We start from the raw sequence: 24414 nt of genomic DNA, 5'->3' as shown, positions 1-24414 counted from the left end.
TGTAATACAGTTTGATTTATTTGTGAAAATCTGCATTCCATTTCATGATCTCCCAACATGGTGGTTAATTTTTTTATATTTGCATAGATTTGTTTTAACTCCTTGCAATATACAGTACTATGAATTTTCAAAATTTATAGAAATGTGTTTCTCACACTGGTACCATGCAGATAAATTCCATCTTTGAAAACTATTTTGTATCCTTTTTGTAGTCAACCGCTGCAACTCCTCTGAGCCCTAAGTAGTTTTCCGTCTTTATAATTTTCCTGTTTCTGGAAAGTTCTATGAGCTGAATTATGCAATAGGTAGTCTCATGGGATTGTCTTCCTACTTAGCAAAACACATTTTAGACATCCATGTTGTAAGAATCAATAGATCATTCTTTTTTATCACTGAATTATATGGATTTATAGTTCGTTTATCACTTGTTGAAGGAAATATTGATTGCTTCCAATTTTTGTTGACTATGAATAAAACTGCTATTAAAATGTGCATGTATGTTTTGGTGTGATCATAAGTTTTCAGTTAAAGAAACTGAATAAATAGAGGTGTTAATTCTGTGTTGTATGACAGTTCTATGTTTAACTTTATAAAAATACTTCCAAACTGTCTTCAAAAGTGACTACCATTTTGCATTTTCATTACCAAAAATAAAAGTCGTTGTTACTCTATATTCTTTTCAGTATTTGGTATTGCTATTAAAAAAAATAGCTATTCTAATAGGTTTCTAGTATTGTCTCATTATTTTAATTTGGCTTTTTTCCAAAGACAAATTGTACTGATCAACTTTCCATAGGCTATTTGTCATCTATTTATATTATTCGAAGCATTTGTTTGAACTTTGCCATGATTTTACTGGGGTGTTTTCTTATTGCTGACTTTTAAAAGTTGTTTACATATTATGTATGTAAAATATTTATCAGATATGTAATTTGCTAATATTTCTCAGAGTCTATGGCTTGTATTATTTTCTCTCATGAATAACTTTTTTAGAGTATAAGATTTTTCATGTTAACTAGGTGCAATATAACATTTTTTTTTCTTCAGTGAATTATGTTTTTGATATTGTGTCTGTAAACTAATGGCCAAACCAAAAATTGCAGTTTTTCTCTCATGATTTTTTATAGACATTTTGAAGTGAATATCTTTTACATTTAGTTTTATGAATCACTTTTTTTCAATGCTAAGATGTATGTTATGTGTGGAGTTTTTCTTTTGCTTTTTTTTTAAATTATGAAATTGTTTCTATACCTCTTGCTGAAAGAATTCTTCCTTTATTCAATTGCTCTTATACCTTTAGAAAATTCAGTTGCCTATATGTTTGTTTATCTATTTCCAGGTTCTCTATCACTATTCTTTGCTCTATATGTCTCTCATTTGTCCAATATCACTGTCTTGATGATTTTAGCTTTACAATCATTTATTAAATCAGATAATATGAGTCTCTAATTTTAATCTTACTCCTAAGAATTATTTTGGCTATTCCATAACTGATGCTATTCCGCGTACATTTTAAAATCAAAATTTTTATATCTGAAAAGGGTGTTCTGTAAGTTTGAATATGATGTCACAGAATCTATAAAATAAATGAGAAAAATTGACATATTTTTCATAAATTCATAATTTCTGGCTTTTGAAGGTATGTTTTAAGAGATTTTTGAATGCATGTTGATGGTCTTCAAATGCTTACTTTAGGACCATTGCCTTGAGACTGCCAGTTTGTAAGAACACTCAAGCTATTTATAAATGGAAACCATGTGGAGGAGACTTTATGCACCCCAGCTGTAGTTCCAGCTATATATTTGTGTGTGTGTATGCATCACTTCCAATCTGCAACCTGGAAATATACATATATATTTTGCTCTCCTTGAAAAGCCGTGGTATCTTTTTAAAAATTACAACATTCTCTTTGTTTCACATGCTGTTGTGAAATTGTGAAGTTATCTATATTTTTAAAAGATTGTTCTTTGAATTTTATCTAGTGTTTCTAGGTATTTGTAACAGGGGTTTTCAAGTTCTTTTGTCAGTGATTTTGCCAGACATAGAAATTCTGTGTGTGAGAAATATTAGGAAAGTTATTTTATATTTTGAGTCACTGTTTCTTAATCTGTAATATTGAGATAGCAATATAAACCAAATAGAACTGTTGTAAAAATTAACAAGGTGATGCATAAAGATTAGTTCATTAAAAGTTAGTTTATTTATGAAAAATTTTGTTCCCTATATTTATACTAAGTGACCAGTAAGTAACTACCAAATGTAAATTGTGTTATATAAGTTGCAAATCAAGAAAGTTAATACATTTCAGGCATGCCTTTTTTCTCCAAAGTCCCAATAGATTTATCTTGTCACAATATGAATTTTGTAATACACATCAAGTGTATTTGGCAAAATACACTTGGTTGGCAAAATTTGTTATAATAACCTTCTTAAGTGATTATTCAGGTCCAATGACACCTGGAGTCATTGAGGTAGAGGCCTCCATTGCCATAACTCCATGTCTAATATCTGTTGTGTAATTGTCAACTTCATTTATAACATAAGAATGTGTGACACCCTGAATGACAGTGAGCGCCCTGAATTTAGTAAAGATGTGGGCACAGTACCACAGAATATTCATGAAATTTTATTTTAAATCTGCTTTGAAAATATAGTGAAGATTACAAGTATAATGATAATGATATTTTAAAAAATCTGATTTTCTGTTACAGGTTTCCTGCTACATTTGCATAATTTACAGTCAGATGATTTTTTTTTTCCTGAGGCGCAAATTTTATCACTTACAGTCTGCAATCTGGAAATCAATAGTGTTCTCTTGGCACCTTCTAGCATCATAAGCAATTAAACACTTGAAATATAAACTTAGCTTAAAATTGTGTTGACAAGTGAGTTGGCCACATCTGTCTTAGAATCTGCAGCCAACAATAGTAACAACATATTTTTGAGGAAAGTGATCAGATATGACTAAAGTGCAAGACACATCAGAAACCAAATTATTCAGTTACCGAACAGAGGACAATTTTAAATAAGTATTTTTGTCTCTCAAATTCATCTTGAAGAAATACAAATGTGAGAGGAAAACATTACTGTGCATTCTCATACTCAAATTTTGAATGTCATCAAAAATAATAGAAGTAACTCTGTCTCATAGTAAATGTTGACTAAACATGCATAAATTAATTTATTTATTGAGCACATACTAATGCTTTTACATAGATAATCATTAATTAAAATAAATATGAATTAATATTTATTTTACTTAATTTGTTTAAAAGTTAACAGTCACTCTGTGAGGCATTGACATTTCATTTTCTGTGTGCCTTATTTCATTTAGTCCTTATCACAAACCTATGAGTTATATAATGAGGCACAAAAGTTTAAGTAATACTTCCAAATTCATATGATGAATAAATCATAGAATAAAGATCTCTTCCTGGGCAATATGACACTTATTGTCTTCACTTACTGTTTCCATATGAAAAGGAGACACAAAGAGAATACTGCCCTAGAGAAGCAGATGCTTTGTAAATGAAAACAATGATGATATTTCTAATCCTGAAGATTACTGTTTACATTGGGAAACTTGGTATATGTGTTGTGATCATATGGGGTGTGTGTGTGTGCGTGTGTGTTTGTGTGTCTATGTGTTTGTGTCTTGCTCAAGCCATTGCTCCGAGGCTATCGGATTTTGACAGGAGGGCCTTTCTGTACATGTACTGAAAGACAGACCATACAAAAAGTACTCTCCCTTATGCGGCATAATGTGAAACAAGTTTTGGTACTAAACATGGGGTAGTGCCTTAAATTGAAAACCAACCGTGGAAAGTGTACTGTCACATGTTGAAATTGTCTTAGTATCTGTGAGGCTGGCACACGCGCCCTAAGACATGATAAGGTTTTTCCTAGCAACAAGACTTCAATGATCAGTCACTCTGTGAAGAAGTTCATACTGAGGTTGGGCAGAAGAAGAACAAGATTCATTTTTCTCTCCCCGTCAACTATACATCTATAAGGCTTAGACTCCTTCCTAGCAATATGGAGATGCCAGGCGTATGGCTGGAGGCGGGTCTTTTCAAATTGGCAACATCAAGATACACAGAAGGAGCTAGAGATTGTGTGATCTCCAGATCATAGATTACACAAACGGGCTTCAAGAGTGACCATTTCTAGGAATATATGAAAGCACTTATTAGATTTGTATGCCTACATCATACTTTCATTCAAACTTTTGACTATTAGAGAATGAAGTTTCCCCCCTCTGAGTCGTGCAAATATGTTATCAGTGACCATCTCACAGGAGGTGTCCATGGGATGCAGAACTGTGGTCACACAAGGACAGAGGCGTTTAGAAGCAAAACAACATTTAAATATTAATCCATTATATTTCTAATAGAACAAGTACAAATGTTTGCACTTACAGCTTTTTAAAGACTTATTAACAATGTATTAAATACAAAAAAAAAAAAAGAAACTGGTGTTCAGAAAGTTTAATGAGAGTCTAAGAAAACATACAGATTTAGTAGTGGTGGACCCATTAAGAAGGCCCACAATACTCTCATCCATAGCCATATATTTTTACCAAAATTACTGAAGTTTAGACTTCTGGTGTGTTTTTGAACTGATAAATTAATAAATCTAACATTGGACCTTCCATCAATAAGAACAACAAATCTCTATCAGTTCTAAGTTTGAGCTTTACTTACCACTCAGTAGGAAAGAAGGGGAATATAACCACTGACTGTTTACATCGATATTTAAAAATGCTAAAGCGCTGTTTCTACCCTGCTTTTAAACATCTCTAGGAGTCAATTTTTTTCTTTTCCATTTTTTACAATGCATTATTCCAAGATCAATTTTGTGTATTAATAAAAGCATTTTAGATGAAATAATTTCTACTGGGCTTTAAAATTATTTATTGAATTTCACTAGATTTTAACAAAGCACATTGTGAATGATTACATTATAGCACTTACATTATTGTGTATTTTTTGACAACTTCACTGCTGGCATAACCAGCATTTGAGAAAACCAACACACTAAATAAATCTATTACAGTAATTTTAAATCTAAATACTCTTCCCTTCATTGTTTGGTAGGCGTCCAAGTAGAATGGGAGAGCTCTAGATGTGACTAACTGAAGATGTCACAAAGGCTGAATCTTCTATGCTACACTTTGGATCACTAGATGGACCAGAGTGTAGTCAATGATGTGTGTTACAACTGAGAAAAACTTTTCTATTGAAACAACTATGATTTTGAAATTCAGTGTTTCTTTTTTCTAGCTGAGTAACATCGAGCAATTCACTGCAATAACTTGGAATCCAGCTGCTTTAACTGGTGAATTAGGATAATTCATAGTGTACACCTAGGATTACAATTAATTTATCAGTTAATATTGCTGCAAAGAAAGTCATTCCATAAGTTAATGGCTTAAAATAGCAATTATTTAATACACTTTTTTTTCTATGGGCAAACCATGTGGTTTCTCTAATCTGGGTTAACTAGTTTGGGCTTGGATGACTTAGAATGTTCTCAGTCATATATCTCTGGCCTCAGCTGGGGTGTCTGGGAAAGCTGAACTCCTTGTTTCCATGGCCTGCCACTCAGGGAGTTAACTTATGGTGACACATATGATAAAAAGTTCCCAGAAGCAAAAGTGAGTCAGCCTTAATGTGCAAGCACTTCTTAGCAATCTGCTTCCATCAGGGTTGCTAAAATCTCATGGGCTGAAGTAAGTCATAGGACTAAGCAGAAATGAGGCAGAAAAATTCTTCACAGTAGCAGTCTCAAAAAGTTTGTGGCCACAAACTCTTCACTTTTTTTTTTTGTAGTTTCTGACAGGATAGTTTTGAGTATTAGTGAAAATGAATGCAAAGTGTTTGTCACGTAGTAAGAACTAAACACATTTTATAATTGTTAATGTGTTTTACCAGCCATACTTTTTATCATCCTATGATATAACAAATATGCATTAAGAAAATGTTGTGGGTAAGGCTGCTTCAATGATAATCACTTGGGTTCTTTAACGTTCTGCTTGTGTTATAAGGGATGTAGAAAGTAATCTCAACATACTGACTCTCCCAGATTTATTTTGTTTTGGATTTCCCAACTACATTACAGCCTGTTACAAACACTTAGTTACATAAGTACATTCCATCTTATGTCTTCATTTACTTAATTCATGACTTAAGTTTTATACCAACTCCTCCCCAGTTAGATTTTAATCCCTTTGAGTAAAAAGATGGAATATATTTATCTGACATAATTAGGACTACCTAGTACAGTATTGGATCTGAATTTTAGATTCTAAACAATGCTGGGATTGACTATTAATATCAACTTTCCAACTCTATTGCATATAGCACTGCATTCAATATATACCGATCTAGTACTGTTAACATGGTAGGTAGCATTGTGACATGAGCCCCCAAATAGGTAGACAATGCTGGGATTGACTACTGGGTCTGTGAATAGCTTTGTGACCATGGACAATTATTAAGCTTCTCTGAGCTTGTTTTCTGTTATAGTAAGTAGAAAAATATATTTTATTTATTTATTTATTTATTTATTTATTTATTTATTTTTATTATTATTATACTTGAGGTTCTAGGGTACATGTGCATAACGTGCAGGTTTGTTACATATGTATACTTGTGCCATGTTGCTGTGCTGCACCCATCAACTCGTCAGCACCCATCAACTCGTCATTTACATCAGGTATAACTCCCAATGCAATCCCTCCCCCCTCCCCCCTCCCCCCACCCCCCTCCCCATGATAGGCCCCGTTGTGTGATGTTCCCCTTCCCGAGTCCAAGTGATCTCATTGTTCAGTTCCCACCTATGAGTGAGAACATGCGATGTTTGGTTTTCTGTTCTTGTGATAGTTTGCTGAGAATGATGGTTTCCAGCTGCATCCATGTCCCTACAAAGGACACAAACTCATCCTTTTTATGGCTGCATAGTATTCCATGGTGTATATGTGCCACATTTTCTTAATCCAGTCTGTCACTGATGGACGTTTGGGTTGATTCCAAGTCTTTGCTATTGTGAATAGTGCCACAATAAACATATGTGTGCATGTGTCTTTATAGCAGCATGATTCATAATCCTTTGGGTATATACCCAGTAATGGGATGGCTGGGTCATATGGTACATCTAGTTCTAGATCCTTGAGGAATCGCCATACTGTTTTCCATAATGGTTGAACTAGTTTACAATCCTACCAACAGTGTAAAAGTGTTCCTATTTCTCTACATCCTCTCCAGCACCTGTTGTTTCCTGACTTTTTAATGATCGCCATTCTAACTGGTGTGAGATGGTATCTCATTGTGGTTTTGATTTGCATTTCTCTGATGGCCAGTGATGATGAGCAGTGTTTCATGTGTCTGTTGGCTGTATGAATGTCTTCTTTTGAGAACTGTCTGTTCATATCCTTTGCCCACTTTTTGATGGGGTTGTTTGTTTTTTTCTTGTAAATTTGTTTGAGTTCTTTGTAGGTTCTGGATATTAGCCCTTTGTCAGATGAGTAGCTTGCAAAAATTTTCTCCCATTCTGTAGGTTGCCTGTTCACTCTGATGGTAGTTTCTTTTGCTGTGCAGAAGCTCTTTAGTTTAATGAGATCCCATTTGTCAATTTTGGCTTTTGCTGCCGTTGCTTTTGGTGTTTTAGACATGAAGTCTTTGCCCATGCCTATGTCCTGAATGGTACTACCTAGGTTTTCCTCTAGGATTTTTAAGGTATTAGGTCTAACATTTAAGTCTCTAATCCATCTTGAATTAATTTTCGTATAAGGAGTAAGGAAAGGATCCAGTTTCAGCTTTCTCCTTATGGCTAGCCAATTTTCCCAGCACCATTTATTAAATAGGGAATCCTTTCCCCATTTCTTGTTTCTCTCAGGTTTGTCAAAGATCAGATGGCTGTAGATGTGCTTTATAATGATAAAGTATAAACAAAAATACCTTGCTAATATGGATTGGATTTGTGTCCCTGCCCAAATCTTATGTTGAATTGTGATCCCCAGTTTTACAGAGGGACCTGGTGGGAGGTGATTGGATTGTGGAGGAGGATTTCCCCCTTGCTCTTCTCATGATAGTGAGTGAGTTCTCATGGCATCTAGTTGTTTAAAAGTGTATGGCACCTCCCCTTTTTCTCTCTTCCTCTATCTGCAGCCATGTAAGACATGCCTGCTTCCCCTTCCCCTTCTGCTGTGGTGTTAGTTTCCTGAGGCCTCCCCAGCCATGCTTCCTGTACAGCCTGCAGAACTATGAGCCAGTTAGACCTTTTTTAAATAAATTACCCAGTCTCGCGTAATTCTTTATAGCAAAGCAAGAAGGGACTAATACACCAGCAAAGTAAAAATAATTGATCCCACTACATTCACATTACTTTTCTTAACATATCTTACAGTAGCTCTCCTATTTGCAATTGTTCATATAATTTCTTCAACCCCAAATATGCACATTGCATCTCACACCCTTCAGTTACTTTCACATCCAAGTAATCTTTACGCCTCCTCTACATTTCAAGCTGATATTTTTTTCTGCTTTCAAACACCTAAACATTCTAGTCATACTACTTAATGCTATAATTATGCTCTCCATATACTTTAACATTTAAAAATAAAGTTAATTAAGGTTGTGATGCATGCTTATCTTAAAAGTAATGGATTAGAAGCACTTCCAGAATAATATAGTAAGGGCAATTGACTTACAAGCAATGAGAACACTAGCAAAAATTGTCAAAATTAACCGTCAGAACTCTGTAAATTAACAAAGACTTGCAATAGTCTGGTAAGCCTTTATTTAAGAAAAATGGCTGAACTTCAGTAGAAACAGTTTGCTTTTTAGTGTTTTAACTTGCCCTGATGCCAGTTCCTTCTCCTCAGCTTTGGGGTAGTTTTGAAAGCCAACAACTTTGCAATGATAGTGCTTGCAAAAAGAGCATACTAGAAGCCAAAGGAGGGACTAGAATTCATATGGACCTTCTCTAAAAGCCAAAACACTAAAGAATTGTGATTATTAATCCTTTCTGGAGTCTTCCTGTAACAATGGCATTCATAAGACTTATCTCTATTTATCTTAACTCAGTGCTTGCCCAGTGCAAACAGTCCTATTCCCTATTCCTGATTGTTGAAAAAAATCAGTGGCAATTGTTTAATACTGTAACTTAATGAAATGGCAACCTCTTGGGGCAGATGAAACATTGGCCATAAAACTTCAAACTAAAACTTGAAGAATGAGGTGTCCACAGAGGGCTTTGAATAATGTCTGACATATTCCTGAGACTATAGAAGACTACTCACAAGCGCACAGGTGTGTGCGTGTCCTGGAAAGACCTTAGGAGGCTGTAATCCCTCACTATGGGCTGACTTGAGGAGTTTCACCCAAGAAGTGAAGGTTAAAGAATTGTAAACTGCTGGAGCACTGAAGGCATGCCCCAGCATCCACACAGAGCCCCTTAACAAGGGCTGGGTGACTTACTGGGTCAAGAAATTTAAAAACATTATTGACTAACCATTATATGACAACTAAAATAACAATTAGAAAACAAAGGAAATAAAATACATCTGTAGTGGAATGGAAGAAGTAAAACTATTTTTGTTTGCAAATGACATGATTTTATACATAGAAAATCCTAAAAAACCCACAAAAAGAGTGTTAGAAGTAATACTATTAGACATATTAGAATAAATTATTTCCAGGAGATTGTAATATGCAAGATACACATACAAACATCAATTGTGTTTCTGTATATTAATCAATTAACAATTTAACATAAAATTTAAAAAAATCCATTTTTAATGGTTTCAAGAGATTTACATGTTTGTGAATACTCTTAACAAAATAAGTTTAATTCTTGTGCACTGAAAACTATAATAATCATCAAAATAAGTTAAGGGCCTATGAAATAGAAAGGCATCCCATTTTCATTATTCAGAAAAAAATATTATTAAGATAATATTGCCAAAGTTCATACAGATTCAACACAGTCTCTGACAAAATCCAAGTTGAAATTTTTGCAGAAATTTGATAGCTGCCTCTAAAATTCATATCAAAACTTAAGGAGCACAGAATAGCCAAAGTAATTTTGACAAAGGATAGAGTTGGAGAAGTCGTACCTCCATGTTTCAAAACTTACTACAAAGCTACGGCAATTAAGATAATGATATATGGGCATATGGATCAAAATACAGAATAAAGAAGTAGAATTAAGTAGTCAGATAAAAATATTTACATTTTTGATCAATTAATTTATAACAAGGGTTCCGAGACCATTCAATGGGAGAAGAAAAATCATCTCAACAACTGTTGCAGGTATATCTGGATGTCCACATATAAAAAAAAAAAAATTAATTAAGTTGGACCCCTCACCTCATTCCTCAGACAAAAATTAACTTTAATTTAAAAGCAAATTAATTTTAAATTAAATTTACTATTTGATAGTAAAACTTTAGTATCCAGAATACTTAAAAAACTCTTCTATTAAACAATAAGAAAAAAACTCAATCAAAAAATGAGCAAACAATTTGAAGAGATAATTCACCAAAAAAGATACATAAATGGCCAATACGCACATGAAAAGATGCTCAACATTATTAGCTATTAAAAATGCAAATCAAAACTACTATAAATTACTACTTCACACACCACTAAGATTGTTGTAATTAAAAAGAAAGCATTAACAAGTCCTGGGAAGAATGTTAAAAAGTAAATTCCCCATATGCTGCTGGTCTGAATGTAAAATGGAACAGTCACTTTAAAACACAGTTTGGCAATTCCTCATTAGAATAAAGAGAGTTGTCATATAATAAATCAGTTTCATATCTCAGTATAGCCCCTAAAGGAAGTAAACTTTATGCCCACAAATTGTTTTTACACAAATGTTCACAGCAACATTATTCACAATAGCCAAAAGGTGCCAACAACTCAAATTTATAAATTTAAACAAAACAAAATTTGGTTTATTAATTTAATAAGATTATTCAGCAATAAAATTAAGTACTGATACAACTACAACATATATAAAAGCATACTACGTGAAGGAAGCCAGTCACAAAAGGTCACTCATTGTATGATTCTATTTATATAAAATGTTCAGAATAGGAAAATTCATAAAGACTGAAAATGTATTAGTGGTTTCCAAAGGCCATGGGGAGGAGGGAATGGGGAATTACTGCTAATGGGTGTGGGGTATCCGTTCGAAGTAATGAAAACATTCTCAATTTAAATATCAGTGAAGCTGGCATAATTCTGGTAATATAGTTATATCCAATACATTCTCAATCATAACAGCAAATTTTAGGGTATGTAAATTATATATCAATAAAATTGTTATCAAAAAAATAACAGATTATTTATCTTCTGATCCAATCACCCCACTCTGGCTAAATTCATTCCAAAATATAATATTTTTTTATATATACCTCCAATTTTTGCAGCTATATATGTGCAACTTAAGTCTTCCTGCAGAAGAGACATTCAGAAGTGTACAAAGTTATTTTAAAATAAGGAATTTACAGGAGAGAATATTCCTTTGTTGATTTCTATGATTTCCCAATATTTTTTCTTTTGAAGAAATATTAATTTACCTTTGGACTCATGACTAGCATGTATTCAGAAACTTTTAAATAACAAAGGTATCTTCTCAGGATTTTGAGAGTTTTAATGGTTGAAACTTGTAATCTTTATCATGACTCCAACTTTTTCAAATCAATGTCATTTATAACATTAAAATCTCAAACTAAAAGTTACAAAAGAAAGTTGTTGGACTACTCATTCCAAATGGGTAGATGTCACTGAGTTGAGTGAAATATTTTCTCCCTGGGTGATTTCACCCAGTCTCACGTCATATTAGACTGTCCACCTCTAAATTTTAGTGTCAGTATAGGTATCTCTCCTAATATCCACATTTTGCCTAACTAGGCTGTACTATTTTTGAATTATGGTATAAACCAATTAGAATATAAACAGATAAAAGACCCTGAATGTTTCCCACTCATCTTTACTTCCACTAAACTACAGCACAGTAAAAGACACAATAATAGACCATTTTATATAATATGCTAAGCAGAAATATTTAAAATGAAAATTGTCTGAAGAATCTTTCCTCCAAATTCCTTCACTTTAGTGATTTAAAGAGCTTCTAAGCTTTAATATCATTCCAACACCATCTAAAGTGACATTTCCTAATCTTGGCTTACAATCCTCTTTGTCATTTGGGCTCTTGCAAATCTCAGGACTTAATCTCTGATTTTGCTAAAGACTACTCCGCACCTGGATTCTCCTGCGACAGCCAGGAGACCAGATGCAAGAAGACATCCTGGCAGGTCTCATATTCGTTGGCTAGAGAATCGATATTCTTTTCTGTAATGTTTTATTGCATACAGAAGTGTTTGTTCTTTCCTCTCTTTTGTGAGACAATTACTGCATTTTTGTACTTTGGGTTGTTGCTTAAATATTAATATTGGTACTGGATTCTTCAGCGACTTTCTTCATGCATATTTTAGTGAATGGATAATAACTACCTCATAAGGTAATGATGAGGATTATAGATCAATTAGATTCTGAATGTTACATTCTTCCTGAAATGATACAGTACTTATATATGTTACCTCAGAATTCATTTAGTAAATTCCTCTGAACTAACTTTACTAGTCAATTTCAGTGTAGTGAAAAGCCCTGAAAATAAATAAATAAACTTAAATACTATATCTCTTTCTTTGATGAGACTTATGGTTTAATAATCCATTAAATTGCATTAAATATCATCTCTTACGTGCACTATCTAGCGAGTTCCTCCCAACAAATCAGTGAGGTGGACAAAACTCATTTCTCTTTATTGTTTAAAAATAGAAATTACTTACAAAAGATGTCAGATATAACATTAAGTTTATATAGTATTAGAATATTGTACTTCTGTGAAATAGATCTGTGCTTTACCTACCAGAGAAGACACACTTTATAAGAGAAAAATCAATTTTCACTTGAAGAAAAAAATATTTAATATATGAATGATCTGAACAAGATTGCACTGTCAAAAAGGAAAAATAAATAACAAAAATAAAACCCCTTTGTTTTATTTTAGTATTTATCAGTTCTATATGCCATATCTAACTTGATCATGATTTCATTTATGCCCAACACTAAGTAAATTACTTATTTTTATGTTTCCAATCAGGGATTTAACTGAACAGTTACATGTTAAAACACTAGTTTATTCATCATATGACCCTGAGTAAATTGCATACTTTCTCTGCTCATTAATATGAACTTTTACATTTTGTTGAAGTATATCTTTGGAAATGAAGATAATCATTTCCAACCTAGAAAATGTTATGATTTATGCAAAGCACTTGGTAAATTATAGTCACTCAATTCATATTTTTTCCTAATTTATTCACTTCCCTCCCTCTCTTCACCCTCACTCCAAATATACAATGCATTTGTTTTGTATTTTGAGCTCCAAAGAGGAAGCTTATTATGCAAAGAAGTGAAATTCTGTGATAATCAGATGGGCACTATTTTGTTTAAACAACTTTTATGATAATGCAGGAAATGTATTTAATGGTAAAGCAATCAATAACTTTAATATGAATATGTTCAGACATTTCAACCCTACTGACTACATTCTGATAGTCAAAAATAAGAATAATGATTAGAAAAATATTTTTTATATATCCTGTGTCGCAAATCTGGTACATAGATACAAAACTTCTAGATCTAAGTGTTGTATTGATATGAACTGCAAGTGATAGAAATATTGACCTGGATTTGTGTCACTTCTGAACCATCTATGCGAATTGTCCTGAGTAAACTGGCAGTCTCCATTCACAAATTTTGTAACTTAAAGTCTGATTTTAGAGACACATTATCCTTACAAGAGTTTACCAGTGTTGATTTGGTGATGAGTCACTACAATTGGTGAAACCTAGTGATATCCCTCAAAGATCTGTTAAAATGTCCACCCACTCAAGTCCCAAAACAAGTAAGTAAATAAGCAAAGTGATCTTCAGATAGAAAGGACTACAAATTCATACCAACAACAATAACAACAAAACAGTAAGTTAAAATTTCCACTAAAGTGCAAATTTTGAAGGCAAAACCGTCCAAGGCTAGAGACAAGAGACTTGAGAGAGTGTACAGAGGAGGGAGCTATGACTGTCCATGCCCTGCATTCTAACTGGCAGTCTCCCACTGCTCTGAAAACTGAAATAAGCTTGTAAAGCTTCCAACACTCCTTAAGAGGCAAAATCTCACCCCACTGAAAATCATAGCCACCATTATAATCTCTGTCTTAATTCATGCCTCTGAGTCTGTTTAGGTGAGGCTAGATATTTATTAAGTTGTCTCAAAGAAATTTGCATAGATGCTTCTCTATGCAAATTCACTAGAGATGAAATGTCTGAAAGTTTTCATAATAAACTATATTATTGATTGTTTAATATTTAAATGTTCTTCTTTATTATATAATTTATTTAAATTTAAAAAGTGTCTCTCTGATGATTATGAAGTCTCACCCCATTATTATACTTTATTTTTCAGTAAATCTTATATTTGAAGTAAAAACACCAGAGGAAATTATGTAGAAGAATCCCTAAACATTTAAAGTAATCCAAGGAACATTAAATATATATATATATATAAGGTCTTTTTTTAATTTATGAACTACTCATATGTGTAATTATTTTACCAACATGTTTTATTTTGGAAAGTACAGCCAAAGAACAGAAACTTTTTTAAAAAAGTTATAGTTATTATATTCCATTCATTAAGCATGGTCTTTGTACATTTCCTCTTATTAATCAATCCACACATAACATTATTAACAAATGAAACAGCTCCAGGCTTCAATGCAAACTAAGAAAATTAATTTTAAGCAAAATTCCTGTAAATATAATATTTATTGGGTTCTTATTATGAACAAAGCACCATGATAATGCCAAAAATAAATAAGCCATGCTTCCTGACTAATTAAAATATATTTTTATATTTAGATGAAAAGATATTGGAAAACTATGAAAGCTTAGGAAAATAATTGTTATAGAATTAATGTCAACATTGGGTATCTCTTGTTTTGTTGAGACTAAAAACTGAAAGCAATGCACCTCTGAATGACATCAACCATGTAAAATGGGAGTTCTATCACTCATGAGAAGCTTCTTTTAACCTTCTCAAGGAAGATTTTATAGTTGTATGTACTATCTTCTTTTCTGACTATACTAGATAGAGTCTCTGGCCAGGCCCCTTCCTTCACCAGGAGCCACAGGTAACACTTGCGTAAATAACCACCATCCAATTCTACGATTTGTGGCAAGACGTGATGAACCACTGACCAGTTTCCCAGAACTCATCTCATATCAGACTCAAGATTTAAGCCTGCCTGAGGCATACTCCTGTACAACCAAAGGGTCACCAAAACCCTTTCTAATAGGAATCAAGAGGGAAGTGGAAAGGGGAAAGGAATGGCTGTTTTTCTCAGTGAGCCTTGTGGAATTTTTTACTATTTAAGCTGCCCATAGCTCTATAAGCTCTATAGCTTTGCTGAAAGGGATACCTTTAAAAACTCAACAATAATTTAAATATATTTAATTCTTCTTCTAACACGCTTGTGTGAAAGGAAAATAAATCTTAGGACCCCAAAATCACTAAGCTAAAGGGAAAAGTCAAGCTGGGAATGGCTTAGGGCAAACCTGCCTCCATTTCTATTCAAAGTCATCCTCCTGAGGTTCACCTGAGACAAATGCATATCTGATTGCTGCTTCTCCCTTGTTGTTTATGTAAAAATACAGATTCATTGAGCCAGACTAAATTGTGTATTTAGTGCAAGGCTGACCAAGGAATTGACCAAAGAATGCAACATTTTGTCTCTTAGCTACTTATCTACTTTGTCTCTTATCTACTTTTGTCTCTACTTCTAAAGTGGAAGCCCCTACTTTGAGTTGTCCTGTCTCACCAAACTGAACCAATGCATCTTACACATGATGTCTCATGTCTCTCTAAAATGTATAAAAGCAAACTCCACCCCCTGATCACCTTGGGCATATGTTTCAGAACTTTCTCAGGCTGTGTCATCAATGTGTCCTTAACCTTGGCAAAAAATTGATGGAAGCTTGTCTCAGATATTTGGGATTCATACTTGTAAGAGTTTAATCTTACCCTCCGATTCAAATCTAGTTCCTCATACAAGAGCTCATAGGAGAAAAGATGTATTTTCTTTATTAAAATGTTTTATCAAGATAAATGAATCATCCATTCATTTGTGTTATAATTCACCATCACAAGTGACTTCAGAGGGAAAGGAATGCAGTGATTTAAGATAAACTCTAATCACAGACAGATGAATGTTCAAATTCTTTCTTTAACAACTGCAAGTTTCATAATCCTAGGAAAGTTATTTAAACATGCTGAACTTTAATTTGATTGTCTGTAAAAACTAGAACATATTATTTGCTTCAAAAGGTTTTGTAAGTGGAAAACAAAAAAATGACCTCATTGAGATAGAGAGTAGAATGATGGTTATCAGAAGCTGGAAGGATAGTGGGAAGGGAGGAAAGAAGAAATGGCTAATGGAACAAAAATAGAATTTGGTAGGAAGAATGAGGTCTAGCACTTGGTAGTACAATAAGGAGACTATAGTTAATGATAATTTATTGTATATTTCAAAACAACTAGAGTGTTATTAGAATGCTCCTAACACAAATAAATGATAAATGTTTGAGGTGATGGATACCTCAGTTGCTTCAATTTGATCATTTACACATCATACGCTTGTATCAAAATATCACATGTACTTCATAACTATGTACAAAAATGGCTTTGTGAGAATTAAATTAAAATGTGTTTAAATCCTTTAGTTGATATATGACACAATATTTTGTCTGGACCTGCTTCCTCTTCTTTAGAATACACCTGCTATTGTTTTTGTATATGCCTTTTATCTTTAGTACATGTCTGTTATTATTGTTCTTTCCATTCCTGCTAAATATCCTTAAGGTACATTTTTGAAGTAGTACTAAGGTATTTACTTAGATTTATACAAATTTTAGTTAGCATGGATTTATTTCCTAAATTCTGAAAAGAAGGCATTAACAAAGAACTGACCTAGGCCAAGTTCAGATAACTTCTGCAAGCATGGCAATAACTTTCAAAAACTTAAATCTTTTGTCCACTTCCTGAGTCTACTATATTGTTCCTGTAAAAGGAAATAACAGGTACAAATTATGTTAAAAATGTTATTTGTGTCTAGTTTTTATTATGTATAGGGGCAAGAAAAAGAGGTGATTTACAGACCAAAAATTATCATTTTCTGAAATGTTAACAGAAGTTTCTGGAAGAGAAAACAACTCTAGATAAATATTGTATCATATATTTTAGTAGAGATTCTGTCTTCTTCAGTGGTTTTCATCTTTGCTTTCACATTGGATTCACTTTGACAGCTTTAAAAATGCTGATGTTGTTCTTTCATCATCCAGAGTTTCTGGTTCTGTCAGCCTACTGTATATCCTGGACATTGGGCTATTTAATACTTTTTTTTAGCTGATTTTAAGTTGTACCCAATTTTGAAAGCATCAGCCTTCCCCTTTAAGTTGCATGCCATGTCAACAAGCGTTAAAATACTGGGGATTCTGAAAATCCCTAAGTCTTCATACTCTGAAATGTCACTTTATTTATTTATGGACAGCCTCATCATATAGTAGGGGAGAAAGCGTACGGAAATCAGGCACTAAATATTTTCATGCATATGCCAATAAATGTATGTATAGAGAGTGTTAAAGCAAACTAAATTACGGCCTGAAAAGGACTCCGTACTCCTATTTTGGAGCCCTTGTGGATGAACTGTAAGTAACCTCGCTTAATAGGCAGACAAGATTGAAAACCTAACTCAGTAGTATGCACCTGTAACAACAGCTACGCCTTGGCCAATCCCAGCAGCCATACTTCAACCATTCATACACTACTGAGTGTTTAAACGGTGTTCAAATAAGGCATACATCAAGCTGTAACCAATCTAGCCATTCTGTACCTCGCTTCCAATTTCTGTACATTATTTCCTTTTTTTTTTTTTGTCTATAAATCTTCTTCCACTATGTGGCTGTGCTGGAGTCTCTGTGAATCTGCTCTGATTCTGGGGCTGCCTGATTTGTGAATCATTCATTGCTCAATTAAACTCCTTAAATTTAATTTGGCAGAAGTTTTTCTTTTATTAGATGGTGTCAGAAGTGGGATCCAAAGTGGAGCTGCCAGCAACCCCCAGGTGTGCAGAGTGAACATGCAAGGTAGCTGCAGGACCCACTTGGGTGCCTCAGAGCTGCTGGGCATTGTGGGTAAGCACTCTCTTGGATTTCGGAGTTTTACAGGTTTGTGTTTTGAGTTCTCTGAGTTTCTTTGAGCAACTTTCTGATCTAAACTGGGTTTGGAGTCATGACAGAAATTATACAGGGTCTAGGAATGGATTTGTTTTAGGAATTAACTGGCTTGGATTCAGTTAGAAGCCTCTTACATCTGACTGGGTCAGAAGGGAACTGGTAGTAAGCAGTAATATGGCAGGGGTTATAAAATTTGGCTTTTGAAAATTCACAGGGGTTTTTGTGTTCTACCCCTTTTCATTTTCTTGTGCAGCTAGGTAGGAAAAGAAATCACTGGCTAAGTTAATCGAGAAAATCTGAGAGTAAAGACAATATTTTAGGTAAACATAGTATCCTTAATTTCTGGAAAACAGTTCCTTCCAGCTTATACATTAGACCTGTAAGGTAGTGAAGTCTTACAGAAATGGCAAAATCTTACTAAAAATAACTTACAGTGGAATGTTCCAAATGAACAACGCACCACTGAAGTGCATTTTTAAACAAGGACTCTCAGTAAAGTCCTTTTTGGCTAAAAATGGGTTTGGCACTCTGGGATGTTAACTACTATTCTCTTTGAAATAATCTCCCTTGCACTCTTTGCTGACAGCTGTGGGTGACAGAATTAGACATATACAGGATCGTGGCACATGGGGAACTTTTTTCTCCCTAAGAGGGAAAACTTGAGAGCTGATAGGACTGCTGGAAAAGATCCCTTCACTACTAACAAGTGGCCACCTGAACTTTTCAGTGTTGCTGAAATGAATAGGTCTTGCTCTGATCTCCCTGAGGTCTTCGCCTTCCACACCCTGCCACAAGCAATACTTTCTTTTTTCTTCTTTTCCTTTTCTGTCTTTTCTGTTACTCAGGGTGGCCATCTTGCCCAAAGGCCACGTGTTAAAACTCCCAGTCAGAGGTTGGGTTAAAGATGACAGGGCCCATCTGAGGGTAAATCTAAACCTTGCCAGTTTGATATTGAGTGCTAAGCAGAGTGGCTAATGTCTATGCTTTATCACATGTGTTTTGCTTTGGCCAGAACAAAAAAAGATCCTTTCCTTTATGATGCAGTGTGACCCCAGGGCAATGATGCAGCAAGCTGGGTCACCAGGCTGCTCAGGGAAAGGGAACCTGAAAACCTGGTGTGCAGGCAAAGGGTAAGAATTTCTTAGCAGTCAGCTTTCTGGATTCTCTCTGTCTTTGCAAACTCATTGAATAATTGGCAAAAGTCACTGTGTACCTCCTCTGTAAAGTTTTCATTAATGTGAAAAAGATTTCTGAGGCTAGTCTCAAGCTGTCATGAATTTGGTGTATTTTGTGCTATGAATTTGTTTTTCTGTGTGGAGGGATACCTCAGGACAAAACATGCACTTTGAACCCTATAAGTTCACTGCTCAAGATGGCCCAGCAATCTGGTCAGTAACAAACGTCGCTGCAGGTCCCTGAAACAAACAAAAAACTGAATGATGTCTCCATCTTGTTTTATGTCCTTGGGAGTCCAACTCTGTAACCATGTGGAGATACTTTCTGTTGATCTCTGTCTTCCAGGGAACAGAAATTTTAGGATTCATGTATTAGTTATCTCTAAAAATCATCTTGAGTAGTTAAAAGCCTTTGGAAGCTCAAAATTAACTATTCTAGACTCCTTCTGGGAAGCGTGATGGCAATTCCCCTATGCTATAGCTCAGTAGTTATGGTTGCTGCCCTTTCACAGGGGCAGCCTGGGTCCGATTCTCGGAACAGGAAGTGGGTCTTTTCTGGTTTAATATCTGGATGACCTTTTCTATTCTCTTCTCCTCAACAGACTATCTTAAATTTTTCTTTCTCTACACCTGGTAAAATTCAAAAGCCAGAAATATTGGCCATCTGTCCTGGCTAAAGTCAGGTAATAAGAAATTTTAAAAGGACTTTATTAAAGAGTGCTATGGTTAAAAATCAGCTTAATTAAAAGTGGATATTCAAGCTCTAACAGCCTATACTCCTTGGGAAAAACAAGAGGCACCAGAGGACTTTCCCTGCCCCTGTTCTTCCAAGGACTCCACCCTAAAACCAATAACCAATTAGGAAACTTAAAAATTGGCAAATGAAAACTCTTCCAACGATTGTAGTAATCTTCTGTTCGTCTGTCTATGTAGTTATACATATATATTGTATGTAATGTTTATATAAATGAGCTCTAATTAATTGACTTAAATAAAAATAGCACTTAAATCAAATATTTTGTCAAAAAAAGTAAAACTAATGCCTTTCAGTTCACATGACGCTAGCAATTTTTTGGAAATAAAGATAGTTTTAAAAACTATTGGTAAAATTTTTAAGAAGTCTTCAAAATTTAGACATCTGGTCTAACAGAGCCATTAGATTCTAGATAAGACCTGGGGACATGTGGAATTATCCATGTCCCCTAGCTATACCAAGAAGGCTAGAAAGAAAGAAATTGTATATAAGAAAGGATCTTGTGTGGTTAATTCTTGTCCTAAAGTAAAATGACTGATTGTTTAAACAGAGGGATATTTAGGGCAAGTCAGAAAGTCCAAGAGCGTCTTAGATGATCTGTATAGTCAAGAAAGAATTTATGAAAGGAAATTTATGCAAAAAACGTTGAATAACTTAAAGGTGATTAAGCCCCCTGAATGCTTAATAAAATGCCACTGTGACTCTAAAATCCTGAACTTTCCAAGGTTTTCACCAAAAGTAAAAGTGGCTAAAAGTTAACATTGTAACATGTAATCTAGACTAATGAAGAAACAGTTTTACATGCAAGGTGTGTAAGAAAAGTGAAATGTATTTTTGGTAAGCACTATAAGAAATCATGGGAATGTGAATTTTTTTCTGCCTAGATTAAAAGGTTAAAAGACTGTATTAAATTAAATAAAGCTAAAGTTTAAACAACTCTTGGAAGAATTTATAAAAATGAACTTTGTAAAAAATTCTATGTGTGAAAATATTGACTAAATTTAAGGGGGTATTATCTGGTTCATCTGTAAATTGAGCATTGAAATAAAAGCACAATAGATTGTCTTAGAGCACTATTCTGCTCTTTAACAAAAATTGTAAGGAGTTATAAAAGGTTTATAAAATTCTTACCTTACGGTCAAACTGATTAAAATTGAATACATTTGTCTATAACGTTTCATTAAGAATTGGGTTTAACATCAATAATGCACTAATGCAACAGTGACATTGGCTTATTTAGTATAAAAATCATGGGAAGCACTGTCAAAATAAAAATAATGTTCAATCTTCAGATTATATTTTAGTGAATGATATTAATATATGTTCCAAACCATATGGAATTTCTAAAATTCTAATATGTCTGAGTATGTGCTATCTGTCATAATTGAGGTTATTAAGTTATTTTAGACCATAGAAATAATCAAATTTCCTAGTCTATTGTGTTTTTAACTATAACTATTTAAAGTAATTTCCACAGTTAATTGCTTAATGCTGATGCAGTTTCTGAAAATTTCACAAGCACACAAAATCCTAGAATATGGTGTCTTTTAAAAGGTTCATGAAACTTGGCTCACGCCTGTAATCCCAGCACTTTGGGAGATCAAGGTGGGCAGATCACTAGGTCAGGAGTTCGAGACCAGCCTGGCCAATGTGGTGAAACCCCATCTCTACTAAAAATACAAAAATTAGCCAGACATGGTGGCAGGAGCCTGTAATCCCAGCTACTTGGGAGGCTGCGGCAGGAGAATCACTTGAACCCGGGAGGCAGAGGTTGCAGTGAGCTCAGATCACCCCACTGTACTCCAGCCTGGGTGACAAAGTGAGATTCCGTCTGGGACAAAAACAAAACAAAACAAAGCAATAAAACAAAAAAATCAACAAAAACGTTCATGAAAGGATGTAAAGGAACCTGAAAAGCACTCTTATCCTGTCATAGGTAAGAATTCCCTGTGAATTCCCCAATTCCTCTAGAATTAGACTGGGTAATAATTCCTGAAACTTTAATAAAAAGACTGACTGGTTTATGAAACTGCTAACCCAAGAGGAACAAAATTAAGTAAATACCAAGAAAATACTTTGCCAGATTATCATGTTAAATCAGCCAATACTAAAATTGTTTAGATATACAATTTGATTAAACTCCATGGTCTAAGTCAAATTACCTATGATAATGCATCAGTTATTAGTGCTATGCACCTATGTTGGAGAAACAACTGGTGTTCAAGTGGACATAAGTCCAACCTCAAGTATGGACTCATGAAGAATCAGGACAGCTGCCTTGTCCTTCCTGAGTCCTTAAAACTTTTGTTATTAAAGGTTCTGCATTCCATGACTCACCATGGAAAAGATAAAATAATCCAAATTAAATATATTGATGTGGTGACTTACACATTGTGGAAATAGTTTAAAACCAATGTTTGATTCCATATTCCTGGGAAAACAATCAAAGCTTCAGGTACATTTGGCTACCGAATGGGCCATTTAAACATTTATAAAGGGATTTCATTCAATTCTCATTTTCAATGCATGTTTTCTGGTTGTATAAAAGCTTTCCTATGCAAGAGGGCTGATGTTGTAATAGTAGATTATTATGCTACAGTGTATTTTCACCAGGTAAAGAAAGCTTTTTACGGGTCACTGAGGACAACCCCTTCCCAGTCTGGAAGCTGAAGATCATATCTTCTGAGAACATCAGAGAGGAGACTATCCTTGCCATCCCCATTGCAGCAAAACTTTGGAACTTGAACTTTGGGTTCATAATTACTCTCACAACTAAGAAGGGTCCCTCCACACTCTTGAAACTGTACACCCATTAGAACCTTAAGGTAAACCTAGCCAGGGAAGCTAAAACTTCCCCGGGAGAAGATGGTATCCTTGATGTGAACAGCTTTTCCCAAGATCACGGATCAAGACTTTCCTACTATTATGAGACTCTTACCGTCGAATATTTTTTTCTTCCTTATTCCTCTACGAGCAATAAAAGTGGAAAAGGGGTCTGTTATGAGCACTTATGGGGTACACTTTTATTTGTAAAGGAGTTTGCAGCCAGCCTTAAACATGAATAAACTTATACTTTAATAGATAAAAGATGAAGGCCCAATGTAGGTGAGAAACTTTTGTGGTAGTTATGTTACCTCATAATCAGTAAAAACACCTCTTAACCTGCATCATGGGTTAAAGAAAACATTGCCAGGTGACCTTCACTCTTCTAGATGGACATCATTCATTATGTCCTTTTTCCATGGTTTAGAATAAAAGAGACAACAATTAGAAATGTATCCCTCATAACAGGCTCTATGGCAAATTCTACTGTAAAGGCTATGGTTACACAACAGACTTTAAATTCACACATGAAAGTTATGCTGAATAACAGAATTAGCCAAACAGAAAAGTACCTGTGCAGCAGCTGGCCCTTGGGGCCTATAAAGAAATACATCAAATGTAAATTATAAAAATTCGGTTGTAGGTGAATAATGAAAACACTACTTAGTCAAGCGAGTAAACTCTTCATCTAGTTCATTCTTTAATCTATTTATTTTTGGGTGGTTTGGTTTATGGGGACACTGTGTAAGGAGCATACTCCAAACTCTTGGTATCATCCTCCCCATAGTCATAATAATAGTCTCCCTTGCGTGCTGTAGTCTCTCAAAGGTTTTAAATGTTTGCATGCAGCCCTCTCTAAACTGTCAAATGGTCTCTCTTCAACTGGAATGACAAAAGCTGAAAGAAATTTGTGACCATGAAGACACCATAACCTATGAATGACATGCTGAGACTGGAAACCCAAAATCATGGTAACTCAGGGTGGCGCTAAGGCCCCAAGGTCACACTCTCACTTAAATATGATCCTTGCAGAAAAGGAGGGATCTTTTAAAAACAAAATTATGGGAGGCCATTGTTTTGGACTGAGTTCATACACTAGACTCCAACAGACCAAACCAAACAAAATGGAGTCACTTGTGCTAAATGTGATATAATCAAACTAAGACTTTAAGGAAACATATAAATTCTGGAACAGACCAGGTTTTGGTTTTCTCCCATAAACAGAACATTCCAGCATAAAGAGATATCCTCTACTTAGTCCTTTTTCCCTCCTTGCAAAATCCACTGTTCTACTGAGT

Source organism: Macaca mulatta, chromosome 13 (genome assembly GCF_049350105.2).
Source record: "Macaca mulatta isolate MMU2019108-1 chromosome 13, T2T-MMU8v2.0, whole genome shotgun sequence".
Lineage (NCBI taxonomy): Eukaryota > Metazoa > Chordata > Mammalia > Primates > Cercopithecidae > Macaca > Macaca mulatta.
The sequence above is the reverse complement of the archived record's forward strand: the minus strand, read 5'-3'. Positions refer to the sequence as shown.